Source organism: Natator depressus, chromosome 1, assembly GCF_965152275.1.
Source record: "Natator depressus isolate rNatDep1 chromosome 1, rNatDep2.hap1, whole genome shotgun sequence".
NCBI classification, from domain to species: Eukaryota; Metazoa; Chordata; order Testudines; family Cheloniidae; genus Natator; species Natator depressus.
The window spans coordinates 283368128-283387434 of NC_134234.1; the positions used below are offsets into that span (position 1 = coordinate 283368128).

At 43.6% G+C, this 19307-nt stretch overlaps 1 pseudogene; it reads right to left on the minus strand.

Moving 5' to 3' along the window:
• Positions 1-413: 413 nt before the first annotated feature.
• LOC141989896 (uncharacterized) lies at positions 414-10256 on the minus strand (annotated as a pseudogene).
• Positions 10257-19307: the final 9051 nt, after the last annotated feature.

Here is a 19307-nt window from a genome sequence, read left to right on the forward strand (position 1 = left end):
TGTGTGTGTTTGTGATGTGGCTGTGTAAGAGGTCCAGTGTTCTTAACTATTCACTGCTTTGCTATTAAGTGCTTGGGTTGTGTAAATCATATGATGAGTGACACGAGTGTATTTGCTTAACAGCCTTAACAGATTTTTTTAAAATCCATGTGTGTGTTTTTGGAATATAATTATTTATAACACATTACAATTCCCCACCATATTTTTACAAACTATGATACTCAAGAGATAAACCATGTAGGTCTCCCTAATGACATGATTCTCTCACATTCTTTATTTCATAGTGCCAGGGCCAGTTCTTCAAGGGCCCAATCTCATATTCAGTTTCTCTTGTATATTAACCAATAATCACAAAAACTATGTGCAAAGTAAGTAATTTTATTGATTGTAATGAATGTGAGCTCTCCAGCAAGATGACATAATACTACTAATTAGCACAATAAAATAGTAGCAGGATCTCAGAGGAAAAACAGATCTGACTTATCTTGATGTGTATATATAATATATATAATCATACATCTTTTGAACTTTGTATAACACAAAATAAGTTACCATAGCTCGTTACACAGAAAGATCCACAGTCTTACCAGCAAGGAGTAAAATATTTGCATTTCACTAGTCAGTTGCTCTGCAAACCTTTCTCCTGAGTTTGTTTTATTTTGAACATGATTAATTGTAAAAGGGAAGCAAGCAGAGGGAACATTTTGCTCTATGTGAAAAGCTGCTTATTTGCAAGGGAACCAAGCCGGTATAAATCCCAACATTTTACAGCTTGCAGCCCTTGATCCACCAGGAGACATCTCGTCCTCTGCAGTACTTTTTCCACACCACCCTGTGTGAGTTAAAAATCATGTTAACTGATTATGGAAAGTTCATCCATTAGGGCAGAGCCCCTTCGCCCACCAGAAAAAACAACACTTTAAATTTATTAACTTTTCTGCAGCGAGCCAAGCTAATATACAAGTAATTTGCTACTGGCCCAATCCTGGCACAGCGCCTGACTACTTTGCATGGCCCCACTGGGTCCTGGAGCTATGCATCCCTTAATCAATCTTGAGTCTGCCAACACTTCCTAAAAGGTTGCCACATGGTTGTCAAAGGCCCACTTAGGAGCTGATATTCCTGCCGCAGAAGATTGGTGTATTTGTACCACTGCTCTCTACTGGATGGGATCAAATTTACTCTGTTTTGTGCCATAAGCTCTATCCTGCTAAATAGAACTAACGCACATTCCCTTTTAGCTCCAGCTGGAGGAGGCTAAGATGATGTACGTTCTCTCCCCACTGCTGCGTCACAGAGACATAATCTTGAGGCTCTTGGTAGTTATGGATTTGTTCCCTTGGTGTTTGAACTGGGATTTGAACACCTGGGAACCTCACATGTTCAAGAAATACATTGCTCTAAGTAGTCTCCCCCTAAGTTTACACATAGACACATACAAGTATGTCACTATTATTAGTTCTTGTAATAGTTTTAAACATACCATGCACTCATGCCATTGGAAGCGCAAACAATTCTCTTTGTACAGTTTACACGTGCTGTAATGTCTGCTGCCAGTAAGGCTAAAAAAGAAATATAGTGGTAAAAACAGTGGGAGAAAAAAAAAACATTTTCCTCTTCATTTTTTTGAATCAGTCATCTTAAAACTAATACAGAAATTAGCTTTTATTATTATTATTATTTATTAATCAATCAACTTCATTGCTGTGGCATCTAAGGACCAACCAAGAATGGGGCCTGTGGCGTTAGGCACTGTGCAAGCACAGATGAGCAGATGGTCCTTTTTTTGAAGAGCTTCCAATACAAAAGAGAGACAGACCCCTGGTGGGAGAAAGGGATATAACACACACACACACAGAGTGAACAATGTGATGGTGTCAAGCACATTACTTTGCACCTACCATGACACTGGATTCCACAGCCGTTCTTGGCTCTTGGAGTCTTGCCATCATTGCATCACCAGCGGCTGTTGATTTGAAAAATCCCACAGTCAGTGCTTCTGGAAGGGTTGTTATAATGCGTGGCACGTGTGTTAAGGTTGCTCTCGTATCTTGCTGTGCACACCCCTGTGAAGGTTCCGTTAAAATAAATAAATAAATAACCGCACACAGATGGATGTATTTTCTCCGCTGATAAAAACTCCTCATAGCTTGATATTTTACAGAAATATGGATCTAAACACCCCATATCACTGGTTTGTAGATGATGCAAATGATTATTTTATACAAAGTACACACAGCCAGTTGTTATTCCTTTTATACTGATGAGATTCACAATCCTTATTAAATTTGATGAGTAAGAAAAACCATTCTACATATAAAACTTTTGATTGTCATCTGAACACTGCATGGGGCCTATATTTTTGAAGGAAACACCAGTGATTTGGGGTAAAATGCTATAGAGATAGAAACATCTTTCTAAAGAAAATATTAACATGCAAATCAAAACCAACAAATATTACTAAGGAAAGACATGGGGAAATGTCAACTTTTCTCTGGCAGGGAATGGCTCTGCATGTAATGAATAAAGGTTGCCTTTTGCCTTAACGCTCATAAAATGCAGTTAAGTGAGTTGGAACATTTCTTTCCTGCTGTTTCCAACAGGGGGAGGATCAATGGTGAAAGACCAACTGTAGAGAGGGCTCCAAGTGGCCATTAGCATATTAATACTGTGTTGGCCAGTCCTGCTGAAAATAGGTCTAAACCACAGCACCTGCTGAAGTTTTATCTACACTAGTGCCCTCACCTTTGTTTCCATGGATGGTGCTGCATAAATATTAGCAATGATGGTAAACTTTAACCAAAGCACCCTTATTCTTTCCTCATTTACAGTAAGTGGATCTGAATTAGTCAGGTTAGAAAGAAGGATTCTTTGATTTGAGATATTCAGGGATGCATAAACATCATGTGTGTTTAACTCTCTGGATTGTGGCTCAGAACACAGGTAAACAAACCCTAAAAACAAACTGGTTGAATAATCACTGATTAGCAAGGATGATAGGAAATTAAGAAAGGCCCTCACCCTTCTCTCTCCCATTTGAATTGGGGTTTTGAGATGCTGCTGGTGATCCTCCCACCCAGGCCTTGTGCTGTGGTCTGCATCCCAAGTCCTGTTTCCCTGCTCTGCTGCAGTGAGGATCAAAGAGCAGAGCGTGAGAAGGGTGCAGACATCAAATGTGGGATTGTACAAAGGCTATAACTAGGAATAATGCAACAGAATGGGGGGAAGGGTCTCTCAGCCTGGTGTCAGAAAAGGTTCCTGACAGTGCAATCTGTTAAACTGTGGGAAGGTTTCAGGGAAGAAGTGGTAATCCCATTGCTTGGGACATTTTAAACAAGACTGAGCACAGCTGTAGGTGATACACTGCAGAGAACCAGCCTGTGCTGAGAAGGATAGACTAGATAACCTAGGAGGGTTTTCCATCTCTAATGTCTAGGATTAATTCAATGGGTAAATCACCTGCCCACCCTCTGAACCACATGGACATCTCCTCCAAGGCAGCAGACTGACAGTGTCCCAGGCTGTAGCCCTGGGACCCATCCAGCCCAAGCCTTTTCATTGCTCTCGCCAGCTCACACCTTTCGCAGATCTTCCCACGAGCAGCCAGGGGCAGGAGGAAAAGCCCCAGGCTTAGTAAAACCTTCATGCTGGCAGCGTAGCAAACCCAGGCTCCTACCACTGAGACTAAAAGGAAAGAGAGATGCTGGTGAGATTGTAATCTCCTCTCCGCCACACCTGAACTCTCCATTTCCTGAGCGATGTGGAAACAGGCCATGAGCTGCCTGGACGTTTCTCAATACTCTTGGGCTCACTGCCCAGAAGTTAAAATCGCTTAGCCATGGGGAACGGGCGAGCTCACTCACCTGGTGTTTTATTGCCAGATCCCTGCTACAATTCTGACTCAGGACCTACAGGCCAAACGTGGTTATCCTCTGATGGCTGTTGCAGTGGCTTATAAAGAGTTAATGATCAGAGACCAGTTCCTGTTGGTTAACTCTGACTGGCTTTTGTAATTCAGGATTAGCGCATGGAGTTCATGGAAGAACGAATAGGCAAGAGCCAATATAATCTGCATGTTTCTAAAAATCCTGTTACCTTCAAAATGTTTTGTTTCAGCAGCTTTGCATGACAAACTACAAATACTTTGATAGCTGGGTTGAAAGATTATCTCATCGTTTACTGTGGCATTTGCAAATTCTGCTATGTATTTCGAGCTGCAGTGTGGTCTAGTGGACAGAGGACTGGGCTGAGATCCAGGAGATCTACAGTCTAGTTCAAACTCTGCCCCTGGGCTGCAGGGTGACCGTGGGCAAGTTACTTCACCCCGCCTCAGTTTCCCCATACACAGAAAGGGCATATTTATACTTACCTCTTTTGTGAACTACAGATGACATGCTCTGTATAATTGTTAGGTTACTATTCTGATCAAGAGCTATTTTGTGACTTACAGTAATAAGTCTTACTAATGACTGGCTTTAAACCCTAAAGGAACAGTTTATAATATATAATTTTCTCCAGTGGTGGGAGACCACCTTTATTACAGGGATGTGTGCTAAATTAGGGCACTAACACTCTTTACACTGATACCAACAGGGCCGGCACAGCACATCTAAAATCCCTCTAGTACTTTGGAGACTCTGATCTGTAAATTTAAAAAAAACATGCATGAATGGGAATTTTGTTTGTATACGTACTACAGACTCAGCCCCTGAGATTTCTGTTTCTGTAACACTGTAGAATGCCAGTAGCCACGCTATAGTTAATGTTGTCACTCTATTTCCATCACAAGCCTGATTTGGGCCACTCCAGCTAGCGTGCCCCACCCCAGGAATGTCAGCTTCGAAACTGATAAAATAGGCCCGAGAGGGAAGATTTTATTAAAAAAAACCTGAAATGAATTGGACACCTTAAAAGCAGAAGTTCAGAAACAAACATTATTCGGGGGAGGGTGTGTATGTATTTGTCACTCTGAAGTAAAAAAAATTTGGAGATCACATTTAGGTGACTGAGTACATCGTGTGCTAGCCAGAGTTGAATCTAGTTTGGGCACCTCAACTATGATTTTCCACACTTCCCATTGTATGAATTTCCCTGAATTTCACGAGTTTATCTATTTCTTTTGGCTAGTGACAAGGTGCTTGTAGGGATTTATTGCACTGGAGTTGCTGAAATGTACCGTCAGCATTAACTTCACCTGAACATAGTTTTCCCTAGAGTAATCCTTTCAAATGAGGGGATTATGAACTCTGATCAGATGTTGTAACATCCCAACATCTAAAGCTAAAAACTATATTCAAATGGACTAGAGACTCCTTCACTCAGGGTTTGTTCTTTATTATTATGAAAGCAAGGATGGCCCAGTGGTTGGGGCATTGGCTTGGGGAGACGGGGTTCAATTCCCCATTCTGCCACAGATTTCCTCTGTCGTTTGGTCTCTGTGTGCCTTCGCTCCCTACCTTGTGGGGGTGGCATGCAGTGCTCACATACTTCGATGATGAGAGCCATTTAAAATGCCATAGATGGATTATATGTGCTACAGTTTCCACATAACAAACACAGCTAAAATGCTCCATTCTTAGCCTCCAGGCCTAGATTTGTACCTTACTAAATTTATACATGATAGGAAAACAAAACCCACCCCAGAACACTACTGTATTGTTTTTCATCTTAATCAGGAGAATTGTGCAAATACGGGCAGGGAAGAGAACAACACTATGAAGAAAGCCCTGTTGGGAAATCCTAAATCAGTATTTTTAACTCCTTTTACAGTAAGAAAGAAAAACATACATTGTTTCATTTCCTCATTCATCTGTCAACAGTTTGATTTAAACAGAGCACTGTGAAGTTTGTCAAGCTGGGTGTAAAAATATATGTCTGTAGTCCCATTTGTGCCAGTGTAATATCAGGTCCAATACTGTCTTCAGTATGACAGGTTTCAGAGTAGTAGCCGTGTTAGTCTGAATCCGCAAAAAGACAAGGAGTACTTGTGGCACCTTAGTTTCTAAGGTGCCACAAGTACTCCTTGTCTTCAGTATAAATCACAGGTTATTCCTGGATGGGGAGAGGACAGGATCCTTCAAGCCATTTTTGGACCAACAAGATCTTTCCTTTCACATTTTTTCTTCTACTTACTATTCTAAAGACTTGGGAGCCCTAGGCCCAGATCCTGTATGGTATTTAAGTGCTTAACTCCCATTGATAGCTATGGGGCTCTCCCCAGAGGCCATCAACACCAGTGCAGCCAAAGGGATTACTGGTTCAAGATGCTTCCCCTTTCCTTAAGTCCCTGGCAGCGGGGGCTAAGCACATGTTCTGCATAGCATTGCTATGCAGTGCTATTCCTTTCCCAGGCTGGCTGAAACACTGAAGACCAAGGGCCAGATGCTGAGCTGGAACAAATCCGTGACTTCAATGGAGCTACACCAATTTACATCTGCTGATGATCTGGCCTGAAGTTGGAGAGTTCTTTTCCATACAATGTATGGCCAGCCAGGAGAGCCCTAAACAATGTTGTTCAGGAATTCCTAACTTCATGAAGTATGAAAAATGTCAACCATGGCAATTTAGTGAAGATAAAACCCCAACCCTGTCATTTTAAATGTTGATTTGGGGGGTATTTATAGTCTGACCTTTGAGTCTTTGTATGTGATAGACATTTATATTGTGTTTTTCTCCAAAAAGCCAAAGCACCAGACTAGTTACAAAACTGTAATCAGAGAACGTTGCATCCACTGTTGAATGCAGCCACCGCTGGCACTGAAAACCTTTAAACACTGTACAGCAGCACGACAGTGAAGAATTCTGTGTTCGTTGCAAGTTCTAGCTGAACTTAGATAACCAGAATGGAATCACCCCACTGGAATCTGACTGGAGTTTAAACCATTCTTGCTAACTCTTCTTAAGTCTTCAGAAGCAGGGCTGTGCTGCCATTTTAACAGTGGGCTCCCTCAAAAGTGTGCCATTCCCAGGGTAAAATACTCCCCCTTACCCTCCCCATGCCCCCAAACATAAAACTTCATTTCTACACCCTTTCCCCCAACAAACAATCCTCAACGACAGAAAACTCCACCACCACCCTTTTCCTGGCCCATCACCTCTTGACTCACTACGTTTTCCCCAACCCACCATCTCATAGAAGGCTCCTTGAGGTGGTTCCCCTACCTGGCAGCTCTTCCTGACAGAAGTAGCAATGATGGCAGGTGGCTGTCCTGTGGCCTCTGATGGCAGCAATTCTGGTAGGTAGGGGTGATGTCCTGCAGCCTGGGAGTTGTCCCTTCTGTGTTGATGGGTGGTTGGGAATTGAGTCCCCTTTGTTTCTTAAAGTAGATGGCTCTTCTCTGACATGAGGGGTAGGTGTGGGAGTGGGTCTCCGGTGGCTGTTTGGGGTCAGGAAGGGGGTATCTCCTGCCTGTGATGGGAGTCAGATTAGAGAGTGGATGTTCTTTGTGTGGTGATGGAAGGGAGTAGGGCGCCAAGCCCTTCCCATACCAGCTCTTCCTATTCAGGCGTTAGGGGGAAAGGGGAGGGTTTCTAGATGCCCATGCTGTGCAGCTGCACTACCCTGGTGTACCAGTTTACCTCCCACCCTGGCACAGTGGCCAGCAAGGATTGGGGGATGCGAGGACTTAGCAAAATGCTAGAGGATGCAGGGGGGAATTCCCTTGAAAAGCGCTCACACCAGGCATTGGGGTGTGGCTAGCACAGGATAAAGAATGGATTTTTTGGTTTGTTGCCAATTTTGAAAAATGGAAAAAAAGTTGGTTTTGGGTCAGACAGAAAATGAAAATTTCCAGCAAATGAAAAAGTAAAACAAAATTCATTTCTGATCAAACAAAATGTTTTGTTTTGATTTTAACTCTTTTAAAATGTTCTTGAATTTTTTAGCTAAAATTAAAGGAATTTTTGAAACAAAAATTAAACATTTAAGAGTCTTTTGGATTTTTTGTTTGTTTTTATTCAAAACGAACACTTTGGTGAAATCCACACGAATTCGCAAAACTCTTTGGTGTCACTGAATCCGCATTTTTCCCTGAAAAAAGTTTTGGCTGAAAAATGTCACCCAACTTTAGGTGCAGGAGCTTCCTGAGTGAGCATCATCAATCAGCTGGCTGGCTCCTAGCTTCAAAGGGGGCTAAACATTTTAACAAGCAGCTGTATCATTCTGGAGGACCAGTGAAATAAATGCCCTCCGGGGTCACTGAGTTATCTTCATTATGAGCACACCAGCAGGGATGATGTAAGGATTTTGAGAAGAATTAGTAAGATGACTATTCAGGTACACCCCATCCATCCACCCACTTATACTTTATTTATTCATTTTACGTCAGTAAAGTGTGTGTATGGGCGACAGGAAAGGATCTTCAGAGATGAACCAAGCTGTTTATTCCTTTCTACCCTAGCAATTACTGTACATCAATTTATAGTCTCCAGGTTATTTGTGCAATTAGAAGGCCTAAAGACTCACTTTTTATTTTAAACAAAAGCCAAAATTCTCCCTCCTGGACCTGCAAAGCCACCTGCTTTTAAAAAAGGGCTCCCACAAGCCCCTGCAGATCCCCTCCTGCTCATCACAACTGCATTGTAGAAGTTATCAAGAGGGAAACAGGAGCTTCGGGCAGGAGAAAACTGGAGGGATGGGCAGCTGGGTGCTTTTTGCAGCTTGGGCAGGTTGGAAATGTGGGGTAAGGAAATAGGCTGGAGGTTTCTATTAAAATGATCCTCATTAAAATAATTTACAATGTTAATGCTTCAAATGTCATCTTAAGGCTTCAGAATTAACGTAATATTAAGAACAATGGAGCTGTTCACACCCCTCTGAGCTATTGTTTCTGGTTGTGTGCAGATTCTGGAAGGCACCACTGAATTGATTCCCACTGTGCATACTTTTAAGGTATTTTTACTGCCGTGAAAGCTGGAAAGGGGGTGGTTGTTAGTTTTTTTTGGTTGTTTTTCTTGGTTGTTTTCTGAAAGGTCAGGATTTTGACGCATGGTTCTGCAGCAAGGTGTGGATTAGAAATAATATGGTTATAGCCAAGCAGACAAAAAAGCATAAATGACCCCTGAGAAAACAGGCTAATCTCCACCTGTCACCTTGAGTTTTCTGTAGAGTTGTACCAAATATCGAACTCAAAAATTAATAATACCCGAAACATCTTTTTTTCAAGCTAAACTGAAGCTTCTGTATACATGAAACGTGTTAATGTCAAAGTTGAGCATGTGAATTTCTTGAAATGTTTGCTAGCAACAAACATTTCAAGGCACTTTTTCTTTTCCTTAAGTGGATTGTTTGGCAATAGTTAGATGGTATTTCTCCAGCTACCCTTTGATCAGAGCCATTTCAATTCACATTTCTCTGGAAGGAGACTGCATTTCATTTCTCTCTCTCTCTCTGAAATAGTCAGAAAATAATTAGTGCCTATTAGTCTCCCATGTTTTGAGATTCTAGATTGTAATTTCATGGCCTGAGAGCAGTTTTTTCCTCCCCAGCAGTTGAGAGTCTAAAGAAGCCTCATATTATAGGCATAGTCACTCTCCATATGGCCCGGAGGCTACTGCCCTGTAGAATTTTCATACTTCTTCTACTACTCTTCGTGACTCACACTGATCACGGTGTCCACTGGGGGGGAGAGGGGAGAGAGAGACGACCTCCTGAAAAGGTCTCTCGATCTGATGTGGCATGAGAAACAGTCCTCATAACATGAAGAAAGTGAAGAGCAGCAAGGACAATTCTGCATTCCCAAAAGAAGAATGTGCCTCTGTCTGAGCACTATCACCAAAGGACCATAGCCAGAAGGCTTGGCCTAGGGGGCTACAGGATAAATTCCTCAGAATTGGCTCCCTTCCAGCGTGGCCATTCCATTCCAAACCTCAGAATGTGGCTGCCCACAGACATAGGTGTAATTTACCAAACATAATAGGAAGACCAAGCATCTGGGAGGCTCTCCGAACCAGAAGGTGGGGCTGGTGGTGCACGTAAAAGATGCTGCTTTCTTTCCAATTGGGAAAGAAGGATTCTTCTGACATGTTAATTCATCTACACATAAACAAGCTCCCCCCTCCCCAATGGCGATCATGATAGACCGGCACACACCGATGAGGAGTAGCAGCCAAACATTAGTACCCAAGAAAAGACTATAGGTGGACACTATGCCATGCTCCAGGACAAAAGCTGCATTAGTGCAAGTAAGGCTATTGCTCTGATGGCCCAACAGGAGCAGCAGCATCACACCAACATGCTGCTGCAGCTGTGGTTCCATTCCCCCCTATAATTTTCACTGATACCGGAGTCTGCCGCGCAGAGCATTTACTGTGAAGTTACTGCTCTTTGCTCTGGCTCGCCTAGTCTAAATAACATCATGCTCACCCCACCTCCCTGTTGCTTCGTGCCAAAAACGTTGCCACTCAGCTACCGGGTGATCTCATTCATTGACTGAAAGAAGGATGTGAGAAAGATCAATTCATCTCACAATGGCCACATGAACCAGCTGTCACACCATTAAGCATCTCTATGGGAGCTAACCCCGTTTGGTCAGCTTTGTGGAGGCCGGTCAGCCCCAGGGGGAACTGCAGCAGCATTCAGTAGAATGGCTTGATGTGCATGTGCAATTTCAGAATAACCACAGTAGCAGATGAAATCTGTTGCATAAGCTGAGTGGTAGGTAAATTCCTCAGCCACCCCGGATCCACAGACTATCCTTGAACCACAGGGTCAACGTGGTGCATTACAGCAGGTTTGTCCATAGACCCTGTTTTGCAGACTCCGGGACAATCCCAGCTTCTCTGGCAATGGAGGGATCCTCTGGCAGCAGAACTGATGCAGTTCAACTGCATGGGAAGGAAGGCGATTTGAGAGGTGCACTTCATGCCCAGCGCAAAGCCCTGCTCTGCAGGGATAGGACCACAGCATCCGCTGATGTGCATCACAGGATCCTCCCCACAACAGGGACAAGGAGAATATAAAGGCGGGGAGGCTCCTCCAGCCATTGAGCTGCAGTAACTGCCACTGAGTAGCAGAGAGGGGAGAATTTCTCCCCACAATTGCCTGTGCATATTGCATGGCCTGGCTATTTAAGACTTCGGTTAAAAAGTGCACCACTTCTCCTTCTAGTTCCTCATGCTCAGCTGTGAGCGAAGGGGGGTTCACGCATGCTTCAGTACACGGAACAGTCATTTCTCCAAACCTTTGCAAAATAAGTATTAAATTCAGTGGTGGCAGATGACAGAACAAGGAGCAATGGTCTCAAGTTGCAGTGAGGGAGGTCTAGGTTGGATATTAGGAAACACTATTTCACTAGGAGGGTGGTGAAGCACGGGAATGGGTTACCTAGGGAGGTGGTGGAATCTCCTTCCTTAGAGGTTTTTAAGGCCCGGCTTGAAAAACGCCCTGGCTGGGATGATTTAGTTGGGGATTGGTCCTGCTTTGAGCAGGGGGTTGGACTAGATGACCTCCTGAGGTCTCGTCCAACCCTGAGATTCTTTGATTCTATGCAATTCGGGGAAGCTCAGCTTCTCCTTTGGCCCCGCAGTAAAGTGATCACGTTCCTCCCCTTCTACCATCAGCACGCTACCTTAGACAGAAAAGCCAGGTCACAGCCGTATTATCGCATTGCTGCGGGATGAGGGCATCGGGAGAAGACTGGTGAGAGAGAGAGACTCAATTTTTTTTTTTTGAAACTACTCAAAAAACTTTGATAATTAAGAGATAAAATGCACGAAATGGATGTATTGGTAGGTTTGAATGCTACCTCCAGCGTGAAAGCTCCTAGTAAAAGCTACTGAAATGTAGTATTTGAACCACACCTTGTTCAGTGCGGACTGGGATTAAAAATGGCAAGATCACATGAAAAGTGACAGACCGCTCAGCAATAAGTGTCAGGGACTGATGGAGATACTAGCATTGGGCTGATGAAAAGAGAGAGGAAAAAAAGGACTCTGTAGAGAAACAAGGCCTTAATTAAACGGAACTTCTGCACAATGAGACTGAAAACTGCTGCTGGCCGGTGCACGTTGCAGCAGGATGTGATTCTGTAACCGCTACGGACCAGACTGTGTCTCATATGCACAGCTCCATGGTGGGAGGTGGGACAGAGCAGCACTGCACCAGGGAGAATAGCAGGTGGTGCTTGGGCCTCTCGGGTTGCCAACCATCCAGGATTGTCCTAGAGTCTCCAGGAATTAAAGATTAAACTTGAATTAAAGATAAAGTCGTGATGAAACCTCCAGGAATTCATCCAACCAAAGTTGGCAATCCTATTGACCTCCCTGGCATGGAGGGGGAATATATGCCCCACTCCACAGGCAGGATTAGCATACTCTTGCTGCAGCTGGGCAGATTAGTTTATCAGCAGGCAGGGGGAATGGCAGGAGAAAACAGGCCAATGGACTTGAGCCCCTTCTGGGCTGCTGCACATGATCTCCCACCCTTGTACAGCAGTTAGGCACAGTCCAGCCCCTAGCAGCTGATTTAGAAAAAACACTAAGATCTGCAAATAGTCTGCGTGAAATCATCCATCTACATTTACTTGTAAAAAGCCAAAACCAAGGCCCTCAGCCCCCCAGGCTTGATTTTCATGATCAATAGGCCTTTCTGTGTATAAAGCAAATATGAGGTACTGTGACAGACCCAGACCAGTGGGGTCAGGAGTCTGGTAGAAGGCACATATACTGGCCACCGGATGAATAGTTTTCTGATCCCTGAGTGAGGAGAGCAGGGGCTGCACTAGAGCAATCAGGCACCTGCTAGAATCAATTATGGCAGGCAGACTAACTAGGACACCTGCTTTAAAAAGGACCTCCCATCAGTTAGGTGGGGGTGGGGCACAATGCAAGGAGTAAGAAGGTGTGCTGCTGGAAGACTGAGGATTACAAGCATGATCAGGCCTCAGGAGGAAGATCCTGCGGTGAGGATAAAGAAGGTGCCGGGGGGAGACCATGGGGAGGTAGCCCAGGGAGTTGGAGTTGTAGCTGTCACGCAGCTGATACAGAAGATGTAGACAGTTGCTATCCACAGGGCCCTGGGCTGGAACCCGGTGTAGAGGGCGGGCCAGGGTTCTCCCCATGCCCCCAACTCCTGATCGACACAAGAGGGTTGACCTGGTCTGTGAGCAACACCAGCAGGGAAGGTCTAATTTGGAAAGGGATCTGGCCTGTCACCGACCCACTAGGTTGGACAACAGAGACTGTGGAGATTGTTCTCCATTTCCCCCATGTTGTCCGGTGATGAGGTTAGCTGAGTGAACAGCAGGTCTGAGCCTGTAGCAGAAGCAGCCAAACTGAGGGCTGCCGTGAACATCTGAGGTGAGCAAATCTGCCAAAAGCGCAGGATCCACCAACGCAGAGGAGGAACTTTGTCACAGGTACAAACTGGCAAGTGGCTTGGTATTTTGTGTTTGATTTAAAGGCATAGTGTAAATAATATGCCCAATGACTCCCAGGGGAGAGCAGTAGAGATACATGGAACAGGAAGCACACAGGTCTCTGTTATACAGTGCAGTTAAACCGTGTTCAGCAGCAGTTCAGCTGCTCAGTTACTGATACTGGGCATCACAATGGGCAATTCTCCTGGACAAGGCTAGTCTGTTCGGTGTACAAGTAGGAACGTGTGGGTGGCTCTGTTCATTTGTTGTCCAATACGCTCTTTGTTTGCTGTGACCCAGGGTAATCATGAAACACACAACTCCTATCCTGAGACAGGGACTGCAGTGGCAAAAGAGGGATAATTTTAAAGCTCTGTACTCTTAAAGGGAATTTTGAATATGAAAGTCTTATTTCTAGGGAAAAGTAAATATTAAGAGGTCAGTCATGCACTAGATACAATCCAGAGAGGGATGGTGAACTACAGATTGATTATTAAAAGCTACTGTATCGTGTTGTTTGACTGAATGTTTGTTTGTGTTATAGCATTGCCCTTGAGAGCTAGGACAATAGTTTCTTGCTCCGGCAGTCCTCCTTGTGTTTAGGAGCTCCCTGTAACAGAGATGCAGACAGAGGCTGAAAAGTTCTACACCTAAGAAGGCAATATCAACCCTAACCCTACACTTGCTGGGTTCTGATGTTCAGGAGTTGGCCTATCATTTTGTTGTATCTTCGCTTATGAATAGGAAAACTGAAGACTGTGGGTTTCAGAATTATTTTTACATTAACTTAAGTGTACTTGCTTACTGAGAGGTAATTGGAGTTGGTTTTTTTTTTTAAATAAAGGAGGAAGATTTTAATTCATTTGTGTGGGGGGGGATTATGAATAATTTCCCAGGTGCTGGTCTTGCATGATGAGCTCCATGTGGGTAGACCCCAGCATAGCTCACTGCAGGATCAGGGCCGTAGAAAGAGAACCAATCGGAACAGGCGCAGAGCCCTCTCAAAGCAAGGCTAGAGATACCACAAAGTATGGCTCTGGTACTGAACTTCAGGCTGCCAGCTTTCCTGATAGGCTGTGATACTTACTTAAGGATGGGAGGGCTTTTTGTTTTGGTGCCATGCCAATTGTCTCTCTTTAAATAAAGTGATTTTACCTAAGCCTTGCCTGGCTCTTCAATGAGGTATCAGAGCTGCTCACAAATACTAAGCCAAACTTGTTGTTAATATTATGACCATAAATGCTGAATTAAAACAACAACCTGGATGTAACTCAGTTTTATTTCCAGATTCATTTGGAATAAAAAGCATAATTAGTTTTTCAAGTAACTTCACTAAATGGGGCCAGTTTTTAAAAAGTAGGGGCTCATACTGGGGATCAGTCGTACACAATATGATTTTCTCTGGTCTCCAAAATACAGTACAATTACTGCCAATCCATGGAAGGAATGCTTCCAGCTCCAGAAGGAGAAGACAGAACTTTGTTCATAGAGAAAATTGGTGTAGATGGGAGATTCCATTTATTTTTATGCCAGTAATAAGACATTTGCACTTCTTATCCTTTCATGCAAAGATAAGCACTTCAAAGCACTTTTAAAAACATTAGTTCACACGTTATTTCCAAAAGTTTATTCTAAGACACTAAGTTGGCTGTTTTGTCTTGATCACCCTTTTCTGTTACCCATTCGTTTCAAAAGCATGTACTGTAGCGGTAGCTGTCAACTCCTGTGTTGTAAAGATTCCAGGAAGACTGATTTACAAAGGTGAGACTGCAGTTTTAATCACGTACAGGCACCAATTGGCCTTTTGAGGTGGGAGTCCGAGACTTGTACAGCTTGACCCATAAATGGTCCCTGTTTTATCCCCCTTTCTGCAGGGTGAAGAGCTGTAACACATCCAGGTAAAGCCACACATTTCAGTGAAGCACAATCTGAAATTTGTAAAAGGTGGTGGTGACTAGTTCTGTTTCTGTCACTAGCGAGCAGATGGTAAACCAAAAAAGGGGATGCCTCAGTGTTCTAAGCATCAGGTTTGAAATATATAGACTCTCTGAAACCACAAGTATGTATCCCTAGAGGGCCAATTCTTTCAAACTGTCTCCTCTACACACGTCTACCAATCCCATGTCATCTTCTGTAAAAGTAAGTGTTTGCCACAGTAGCCTTAGCCAAAAACTTCATTTCCTGCTGTCTATGCAGTTCTGAACCTTGGAAAGCGTATTTCAGGGGCAAAGTGATGCTTGTTTGTATCTAGTTTGCACATCATTTCAGCATGAAAGATACTATAAACATACTCTGAAACACTATGCAGATAAACCTGAATGAACCTAGTGCTCAAAAGGTGACAGCTGCTTTTTACAACGTAGGCTAAGAAATAAGAACTTTGTATACTTTATAAAGGCATGAAAATGTTTTACTCATCTTTGTTTTGGGTTTTTGAAGGTGAGTGGGAAGGAGAGAGAAGAGGAGGTGACGGTCAGGTTGACTTCTTAAAACTGGGATAGATCAGGAGTACCAAGGCCATGCCTCCACTACGGGCATTACAGCAGTAGTTACAGTTGGAGCACTGCAGCTATGCCACTGTAGAGCCTTAGAGTAGGTGCTTCCACAATGAGAAATGGGATTGCTCCATTGCTGTGGTAATCCACATACCCAGGTCACAGATACCGCTAGGTCGACAAAAGAATTCTTCCATTGACCTAGCTACTAAGTCGGCTTAACTACAGCGCTCAGGGCGGTGAATTTCTCACACCTCTGAGCATGGTAGCTATGTCAACCTAATTTTTAAGTATAGAACAGGTCCAAGCCTGGTTTTTGCTGGAGTAGCTCTTGGGACTTTACAGATGGGTGTCAAACGTGTAACAATTTCAACATTTCTCCAAAACACTGACTAAAGTCTGACAGGTGTTAACAATTTCAAATAGTCCAATTAAAAATCCCTTCCCTCTCGGTGCTCAACTTTAAGTCTCTTCTGAAGCCACACTTTCACTCGTCATCTCATCAATATAATGGCTTTTAAAGCAGAAAAGACTTAAATTTAAGTGCAAAAATTCAGGTTTAAAAAAAAATCATATAGGTCTCCTTTCTACATAATAAAACCCCCAAGAAAAATAAGGGGAGTGCATTAGAGGAAAAGTGGGCACAAGCTCCATGCTCCCCCTCTGCAACTCACAGTGATCTTAATTCTATAAAAGCAAGTATCAATTTTGGTGCAGAGCTATTTATTGTTCTTTAAAAGCAAACTATTTTAGCCACTAGATGGCAGCAGGAGGCTGTTATTTTAAAATAGTCAAAGTAGGGGAATATTTGGACTGCATTTTTTTTGTTCTGAATATTATTGGGGGATTCACTTTGTTACAAAAGTGACCTGGTGCTTAGCATGGCAGAACCACTGCTGAACAGAGACAAAGTTTTTGGAACTGGTGCTTCACGTGGTTTGACCTTGTGTATGGTTGCTGCTGAATAGTCCTCAGCATAGGTTCAGCTACACCCACTGTTAACATCAATCATTCACAATGGGTCACTCTCTGTAAAGTAGACAAACCCTCCTGATGGGGAGCTTCTCTCTTCCAAGTTTCCCCAATTGGAGTGTCCCTTTGAACAGATGCAGAAGTGCAAGACGTGCAATGAATGCAGTCTGAAGGGAAGCAGTAGAGAATGTAGTGTTTTCCTGTGACTTATTCAGCAGTGATGAACAGGACCAGCAAATAAAATGGCAGCAAGTTCCCATCAATGGGTGAAGGGAAGAACTATGTTTGGAAACCGTCTGCAACTACTCTTTAGCTTTACTCCAGCAGAGGCAGAGAGTTTCTGTTAGTGGGAAAAATATCTTTGGACAGATTCTGGAGGTCTGGGTCTGCTCAACCTTTGCTGCACCAATATAAACGCACCCGGATTAACACCTGCTTAATGGAGCTGTTTTTCTAATCGGGCACACACCAGGCTGTGTATAAGGAGGTGGTAAGGGGAATTTTTATGGCTCAGTACCTGCTCCAACTCAACCTGATCAAAAGAGAGCTCTATTCTTTCCTCCTCAGCCCTCCACTCTTCCTCCTTCAACCATCCTCCTCATCTCTCAGGTTTACATTCTGTACCTTCTCTGACAACTCCTCACTACCCCTCCAGGCTGTCATTAAATCATGATACTTCTCCCTATTTTGGACGTCTGACCTTTCCTTTCCATCCTGACAGTTAAAACTTGTTCCCAACCTGATCTCCCACCTCAGGCACTCTTACCAACCCTCTGTTGCCATTCTGATATCTTTATCACCGAAACCATCCCTCCAAGTGTCTGACAAAATTATCTTCCCCCAGTGCTTATTGTTCTGTGTCTGTTTCCCACACTGTTAATACTCCTTGGCAGACTGTCCCAGTAGCTGATTCTTGTACAGCACAGAACAACATGATTTCTTTAAATAAATAAATAAATAAATAAATAAAAAATCAATTCCCTAGCTATGTTTTCAGGTAACTTCTATGTAGCCAAAATATATGTGAGAAATAAAGTAAACAATTTATCATGCCTTAGAAAATGTAAGACCCACCTACTTCATTAATACCAAAGTTTGGATGGACTATTGAGAGAAGTATTTGCAAAGCCAAGCTGATTAAAAAAAAATCTATGAAAGGCCAAAAGGGGACCATTGTGATAGTCCAGTGTGCCTTCTTGCATAACACAGGCCATTGGACTTTCTTATATAAGTCCTGCATGAAGTCCAATAATTGTTCTTGCGCTAAAGCATCTCTTTAAAAAAAACAAACCAAACATTTAATCTTGATTAAAACATTTCCAGTGGTCTGCCAGAAACCACATCTTCATTTACCCTGCAAGAAACAAACTGAACTGTCAGCTTTGTACAGACCCCACATGAGTTGTGCGCTCTAGAAACAGGGCTGGATTCATTTTGTCAGAGCAGGGCTCCTGATGAGTGTCCATGCACTCATCCTTTTAAATCATTTCAACCAGAGATCAATCCAATTTGGGGGTCCTTGATTAATTTTCCACTTTTTCTTCCCTTTTGCAGACTGAGGCCTTGGCCCTCTGCAGTTTCCCTGTGTCCTGTGGAGTGGATAAGGCCAAACTGCAATACTGCTTCAAACACCACGTGTTCCCTTCTGATAGCAACAGCCCTGAGAGGCTCTGTGGGAAGGTGGACAGAGGAACACAAGTACTCTTTCCCCCTCCTCCCCACCTCCATGGAACAGCTGGGAGCCTGAGGGACACCACCTAGAAAAAAATCAAGCCTCACATGCATCAAAGGGTGCAGGTAAGGGAACTTCTGATAAAATCTAGGGCCTGCTTCTATTTAGGGGGTTTTGAAGCTCCCTCTGACTTCCCTGCACTGCTCTTCCAGTGACAAGTGAGGCAGGAGGAGAGCTGCTCCGGAAGAGGGAGTTCAAAGTGGTTTCACTGAAGCTGACAGGTCATCAGGAGGAGGAGAGATGATTTTGCCTCTGCAAACAGGCTGCCAGAGGTCTTGTGGGGGGCCATTACTCTATATTTTTGTTAGAAAACAGAGTGACAGGTCATCTCCACAAGAGCATATAAATTGCTATATTGGTAAATGGTTCATCTATTCCAGCATCCTGTCTTCAAAAGTAGCCAGCTTCCGACAGTGCATTGCTGCTAAGAGAACCCCTAAAGCAGGGTAAGGGAGTTTTCTCACTTTAAAAGGAAGTAGGGTCCCATCATCCCTCTGGAAGCCCTCCTTTTCTGCACTGAGTCCCCTTTTTTTCTAGAAAAGTGAATAAAGGCTTAGATAGGTACATAAAGGGTTAAACAACTTGGGTTAAAAAAAATACACCTTGCCGTTTGTGTGAAGTGAACATTCTGTTAGCAGTTGTGGGAAGGCCTTGTAGAACAGGGGTGGGCAAACTGCGGCCCGGGGAGGCCGCATCTGGCCCTTCATGTGTTTTAATCCAGCCCTCAAGCTCCCACTGGGAAGCAGGGTCCAG